The 7188-nt window shown below is 40.1% G+C and overlaps 1 long non-coding RNA gene across 1 annotated transcript; it reads left to right on the top strand.

The window, feature by feature from the left end:
* Nucleotides 1-441: 441 nt before the first annotated feature.
* LOC124245169 (uncharacterized) lies at nucleotides 442-6581 on the top strand. Its single transcript, XR_006890207.1, has 4 exons — nucleotides 442-715; nucleotides 1714-1852; nucleotides 2251-2431; nucleotides 5846-6581. It is a non-coding gene; the product is annotated as an uncharacterized LOC124245169 (long non-coding RNA).
* Nucleotides 6582-7188: the final 607 nt, after the last annotated feature.

Below are 7188 nucleotides of genomic sequence, written 5' to 3'. Positions count from 1 at the left end.
GAGGAGTAGTGTGATGTGTTTGTTTTTTAGTAATTACAATATAGACAATGGCTTTTTAATTGGGAGAGAAAAGCTCAGAGAATAAAGAAAATTAATTAGTAAAATAACTGATAGTGTGCATTTTCCTGTTCTAAATGGGAGAAGCCTCTTTACCAGACATGACGGCGTCTTTATCACAAAGCGTTAGTGCATTGTCTCTGGTAACTGTGAGCCTTTCCTTATGTGGTTATAACCAAAACTTCTTCAACAGCCAACATTGCTCAGGTTGATGCTCTTCTCTAGGTCACTGGTTAGTCAGCTTCTGCATGTTCATTTGTTAAATTGCTTATCCTTTAACCTTTCTATGTGTCAGGTTTTGGGCTAGAGACTGAGTTCTCAGATGTGTAATCTCTCCCAATTATAAGGAAAAGACATCTGATTTTATTCTCTTTGTAGGGTCATTGGCCATGCATTTTTAGTTGCAGCAGAAGAGCACTATAAACACAGGGATTCCGGGCTCTGCTTGTGGTGGTTCTTATTCACGCAGACACTCAGCTATCTCAAGCACTGTGATCAGAACACCGCACTCAACTGTGCTGACCACTCGCTGATGCTGGAGCTACCCATCAACAGGGCCAGAAGTCTGCAGGAAGAGGGAAGCAGGGCCAGAGCACAGGTGTCCATGCCACCTTGGACGTCCTCTTAGTACTGGAGCCACAGTGCCAGTGGGGACAGGGTAGGTGTCAGTCTGGTTTGTTTTCTAATCTCAGAAAGCAAGAATTATGGCTCAATATCCTACATTAAAATTAAGTTCTATTGTGATGATTTACTTGTGGTCTTCCCCAACTACTATACAGTAAGATTATACACAATTTCCAAGATATCAGGAAAGCCAGGCATCTTGTCAATGGTGTCATCCAGATTTTAGAGCACTCCTGAAAGAGGTTTGTGTAACTTATCCAAAATGCATTTGTGCTACCTATCATAATAATTTCTTCAGCAGATCTTATAGTTTATTTCTTCTTAAAAGACTCCCTTGTTAGACTTAAATTGGTCATACTTTTTCTTCTACTAAAACTTCATTTCAACTTGGGTTTTTATGAACCAAGAATATTGACTTTGTGAGAGAGAGAAATGGAGGCCAGGGTGAGTGTTTGGTGAGGGGGCGTAGCAAAGTGGTCTGAGGGCGATCCCGCAGTGGCGGAGCTGCTCAGACCTCCACACAAATGTAGGACTCCAACTGAGAAAGTTTCTTCACAGACTCTGCCTCTACTTTTTAATCATGATTTATTTTCTCAACAAGAGAGGGTTTTCTTCATGAAGTTCTGCTGACAAAGCTTCCATCATTTTCCAGTGAGGCTGGGTGTTGTTTATTTATGTGACTGCTGTGAAGGCAGGTATAGGGTGATCTGAAAAACCACACAGCTCCACAAGGTAATAGAAGAGCCCAGAAGTTTCCTGTGTGTACGTGTCAAAAAAGACTCTTCTGGGGGGAACCACGTCTGGTGCATGAGAGATGAAGGGCGATTTCAGTGTTCTAAGTTTGTGGCCGAAGCATGTGTATAATTGAGTGATTGCGTTTGCAGATCTTTTTAAAAAATAAAAAGTATAAAGCAATTCACTCTCTCCCCCTTCTCAGAGACCATTTAGCATATTTAATATTTAAAATGTAAAGATTGCTCTTAGATTACTGAAATTGTGACACTAATACAGATTATACCTCTTGTTTCTCAGACTGTGGCAAGATACTGGAGGCAAAACTTTCAGAGAAGTACGGGCCGAGAGAGGAGAGTTGGAGTGGGGAGGCAGGAGGCAGACAGTGCCTACTGCGTGAATAGTTCCTGGGAGATGAATGCTCTGGAAATTCTAAGAGGTCAAACAATATTTTTCTCCAAGGCTATAGGGTTTGGCAGCTATTTTTGTCTATTGTTTTTCTCTTCCTATTATATGCTCTGTACAGACCTTCAGTTTTTTCACAAAAGTTATGTTTGTGGCTAAGTGGCATTATGTATAATAGAGGTCAGAAGGTGACTGCATGCAAGCTATTTCTTTATAACCGATGTGTCCCTGATACACACAGTGACTGGTAATAGGAAGCCAGGGAGCACATTTATGTGGATGCTTATCAGGTAGAAGGTGAGGCAAAATGGGATTGCTAACAGTGGTCAACCTGTAAACAATACACAGTTTCTTTAAACAACTTATCCTCTTCCTAGAAGTATAGGGTTAAAGTGTTTTCTTTTGTGACCTTGTCTTGCCTTATTCCTTTAGGATGTCACCTCAAGCTTTAATGCACACCCACCATGAAATCGTTCTTTGGCAGCTTGCTGAACTGGTTCTCCTTGGGATTAGCTCTAACCCAGGGAAGGAGGAACACTATGGAAAGGGTGCAGATGGAGCAAAAGCCTCGTCTTCTTTTCAAAGAGCTTCAGATATTTCATTGCCACATCAAGTAAGTGTTTAGTGTGTTACTTGCCCTGGAAACTCTAAATCCCTCTAGTTGGAAAAGTACTACCTAGAAAAATGGTTTCCTCATGGTCGTGGCTTATGTTCCAGCCCAGCTGATAGCGCCATGCATTTGGGTTTTCGTGAAGGAGAAGAACAAGGGGCTTCAATGCATGTGTGCACGTGGCTCCTTCTAAATGGAAAGGCATCACAAACAGCTGTGTCTGAACAAAATACGAAGACGTTCTGGGGCTCCAGGGTGTGAGACTAGACTTCCTTTTAGAAATAGAGGGTTTCCTGATAGCAAAATAACCAAAATCAGAATTCTTAGTTACTCGGTTGGCCTGTTATTCTTCTCTCTGGGAAGGTTAATGAGTGGCTATTTCTGTGACTGTACATGTGCATGTAGTAGGCTCATAGATCTTTTCCAATGACCTTTTTTTTCAACCCTGTAACATGTCCAAACTCTTACTTCCTTCATTCTGTGATTATGTAGTGGGAAAAAGAAGTACTTTTACATTTGGCTAAATTACCTAGGCACTTCTCTAGGTTATGCCAAAGTTGGCAGGTTAACAGCCATTTTTCTGGGATTTGGTACAACCAATGTTTCTTGTGATGTCTTTGACTGCTATTTGTTGAGACGTCTAATGTGTGAAGCTGGTCACTGGGAGAAGTGGGTCAATTTACATTAGGAACCCCACAGTCTTTAGGGAGGTGAGGTACCAAAATTCTTCCCAAGATCCACTGGAGACCTATCAGTGTGGATGATGGTAGTGTTGGCTGAGGTCCAGTGGCAGGGAAAGGAATGAAATCTCTTGTGATATAACTTCCTTGAGAAAGTATGAGTCTAGGCTAGTGACTCAAACTCTAGGCATGGACCTAAGAGTTCAAGGAGTGAAATGGTTCCAACGTGACTGATGCTGGAAAGTTTTGTCAGTTCATTCACATCAGTGATTCTGCTATGAGGAGAACTAGCTGAGCATGAGAGTGTGAAATGAAACAAGCTGTGGTTTCAGCATCCAACATGGGCCCACCACTGTGGCTTGTCCTGGGACATGGACCAGAAAGGGCATCTCTGCATCCATAGACAATCACCATGCATCAGTTGGTGTAGGATCACTCCTGGCAGCCACTCAGTGTGGCAAAAAGAAACAGTAGCAGCATTCAACTCATTAAGTACCAGATCTATTTATGGCATTTGGACATAGGACTGAGACCTTATTGGACTGGATCTCAGGCAGTTTGTAAGAGGGGAGGGGATGGATCTCATGAGGATGGTGAGGCCCTCCTGTTAGACAGTGGGCATCAAATGAATTATGTGTTTGGAAAAAAAGGATATATAATCACATCTGTTAAGCTTCCTTAGTGAAATATGACCTTCCAGTTTCATAGACTGCTTGTTCCACAAAGAACATTTTAAGTCAGGATGTGTGCTGATGTGCAGGCATAATATTATCAACCCTTAACAAATTAAAAAAATAAATATTTCCTACCTCTCTTTGTCTTTCTTCATCCAGGCAGCCATGAATTCTTTCTATATTTACTGCCCACTGAATAATGGTAGCTAAGAAATGTAAAGAGAAAGAAATCTCAGCTTTTGAGTTTCAAAATAGACTTTTAAAAATCTCTACTGGATGTAATAGCCTTGAGAGAAAATACTTCTTGAGACCCAAGAGGGAGGTAGGGTTTGGAGAATAAAATACAATTGCAATCTACTCAATGTTATACATTAAGAGAAAAAGGATGTATAATAAAGATTATACTTGAAAATCCTTAAATTCCAGGGACTGAGCATCAGAAAGCTCAAAATTCAGGTATGAATCTGGTCTTTTCTCTCTGCCTTCTGGCTTTGGTATCTGTTTGACTAGGATAGTGGAGATCAAGCTTTAGTTTGAAGGGGGAGGGATGGTAAAGGCATTATAGGGCAAATGGAAGAATTTTTAGACCCCCTCACCTTAAGTTGAGAAAGTATACTTGAATTTGCAAACATGACAAGCAACAACTATGTTCCTCAGTTCTGCACAAGAGGGCTTTAAATATCTCTGACCTTGGAGAGGGAGAGAGAGTTTCAGTGGAGGTCAGCGTAGCTAGATGCCTTTATATATATCTGGCTCTACCTGTAATGATATACCCTGTTTTGGGGGTCTCTGGCTCCACCTCAGAATTGTGTTTGTTGCTGCTAGAAATGTAAGTATGGCTCAAAATTTTTTCCTTTATCACTTCAGCATTGTGCTTCAGCAGAAAAATGGAAATTGAAGTATTTTATTTTTAGGCAAAGAGGGATGGAGAAAGATTCCGTAGTCTCCTATGATCAGATGTAGGAGGGTTAAAAATGGCTGATATAGATGCTGAGGTAGTCGTCCTTTCTGCTTGGAAATATGTGGAGTGTTTAGATGAAGAAAAGGCTGATAAGATGTGGATATAAGATGTCTGGTGAGATGTGATAAAATTGTGGATATTGGAAGAGCAGGGGATCAAATATCTGATGGTTCTCTCTGATGATGTCATCTTAGCTAATTCTCTTAAAATCAGTTCATTACCATGAGGATTCAAGGAAGCATCCAAGTTCAATTTTGAAGTAAATAAAAATGTTCACAACCTAGTTTATAGCCTGACATTCTCACACCTGTTGCAGTAGTGTTGAATCTTTGGATGCTCTCATACATTTGTATCAGCAAATTCCAGTTTAAACTGACAAATACCATGAGTCTTGAAAAATACGTCCACGTGGATTTAAGAACTCAAATTCAAGGGGATGTCCATGGGACAGCAAAGAGGACAGATGGTATTTGACAAAGCAGATGAGCAGAACTAGCCCAGATCATCAGATTCTATAGCTGGACAGATAAACTTTATTTTAGCAAGTTGGCTTAAATAATGTGATGACTTTCATATTTATAATGGGGCTTGGTAGCCGTTATTCTCACAGTCAAGGATGTAGCAAATCTAGTATTCTGTGTTTGGGTTCAGTATTTACTTGAAAATATTTCATTTAAGGTCACAAAAATGTAAGAAAGAGCAGCCAGCCCAGTGGCATAGTGGTGAAGTTTGCATACTCTCCTTTGGTGGCCTGGGGTTCACAAGTTCGGGTCCTGGGCATGGACCTAGCACTGCTCATCAAGCCATGCTGTAGTGGCATCCCACATAAAATAGAAGAAGATTGGCATAGATGTTAGCTCAGCGACAATCTTCTTCAAGCAAAAAGAGGAGGATTCATGACAGATGTTAGCTCAGGGCCAATCTTTCTCACCAAAAAAAAAAAAAAAAATGTAAGAAAGAAGAACAAAGACAATTCTTTAAAAGATTTACTTGTTATCAAGTTTAGAGCTATCTTTGTTTCCAGATGTTGTTGGCAATTTGTAGGTAGGACCACAGTCAATTTCAGTGTTACATATATATTTCTGTTGTTTGACATTCACAGAATAACAGAAGCATTGTCAAAAGAACCATCCATCAGAGAAGCTTTGATGAGTTAGCTCAACCTGTGTGCAAAAACAAAAATGAAAGTGTCAGAAGCCTCTTCAGGAGCATGCCGCCGTGACTGCATAATGAAAATTGCTTCCTCTCAGGCCATGATTTCTTCTTGGCTATGTCATTAAGTCTTATGAAAACCTTAGTATTGAGAGCTAAATGAAAGCTTGTGAGTTTTGGTCTCCCATTGTGACTCTAGCTTATGTTGGAGAATTATTTCCTCAGTTAGCCTTCTGAGTGTTAATATATTGCAGAGTTTAAACACAACTGCATTGGGCGTTTCCATTTAAAACAGAGCTTTTACATGATTCATGATGGGTATTTCACATTTCCCTCTTTCTAAAGATCTAGGAAATTATTGTACAAGTTGTAAGTAATGTGTCTGTAAGAACAAAGCAATATGTTTTAAACAGCTCAAGATCATTCTATGGAAAGCTCCATTCTATCTAATGCATATACACCTTAGCAGCATTTCTCTTGGGAAAATGTGAAATATGATGCCCTATGGAATTGTAGATTGGTAAGCCTAATATTTGTTGTTCTGAAAATCCTTTTGTAAGAAGTTAGAAGAAAGTGTATCCATCTAAGTGTTAGAAGGGCAGAATTCTGGGTTCAATTCCTCTCCTTTTAGCTGTGTGACCTGAGACAAGCCATGCAACTTCTCTGAGTCCAAATTTCCTCTTCTTTGAAATGGGCAAACTAGCTTTTACTCAACATTCTCCTGAGTTGTAAAAATCAAAGAAGATATTAGATGAGACCGTGTTTGAAAGCAGCTGTATACAAAACAAATGAAAAGTTGAGACAATCTAGAAAATAGTGTGAATTGTTCTATTTAATAAACTGAATATGTTGTCTTAATTGCTCATAGTGGACTCCCACCCTCATCCCCAGGCTGAGGCCTGCAGTTTGCGTGTTTCAGCCTGTTATCCCATCTCCTCCCTTTCAGAGGTTGATGGTCTGGGGTTATCAGGAGTTAGGTTGTAGTTCACAAGAGGCGTCAGATGGAGCCTCATCATCAAAATAACCCAGGAGATTATCGGTAGCTACTAACAATTGGAAGTCCGTGGTTTTCACAGTTGTACCACTTCCTTCTTGTAGTGAATGTTTTGCTATATCCAAGGTCTAATGGGTTTTGAAGGTGGGACTGATGAATTCGTAGGTCTCTCGATCTACCTGGTTGGTAGGATTCTCTCAAGTCTGTACAGTGGAGCACAGCATTATTTTGAACTTGGATATTTAACCTTGTACCATTCTCTTAGCATTCTTTTTAATTGAAGGGTTTGTTTTGTTTTT

Source organism: Equus quagga, chromosome 9, assembly GCF_021613505.1.
Source record: "Equus quagga isolate Etosha38 chromosome 9, UCLA_HA_Equagga_1.0, whole genome shotgun sequence".
Classification (NCBI taxonomy): domain Eukaryota; kingdom Metazoa; phylum Chordata; class Mammalia; order Perissodactyla; family Equidae; genus Equus; species Equus quagga.
This window is presented reverse-complemented; position numbering and strand designations above follow the sequence as displayed.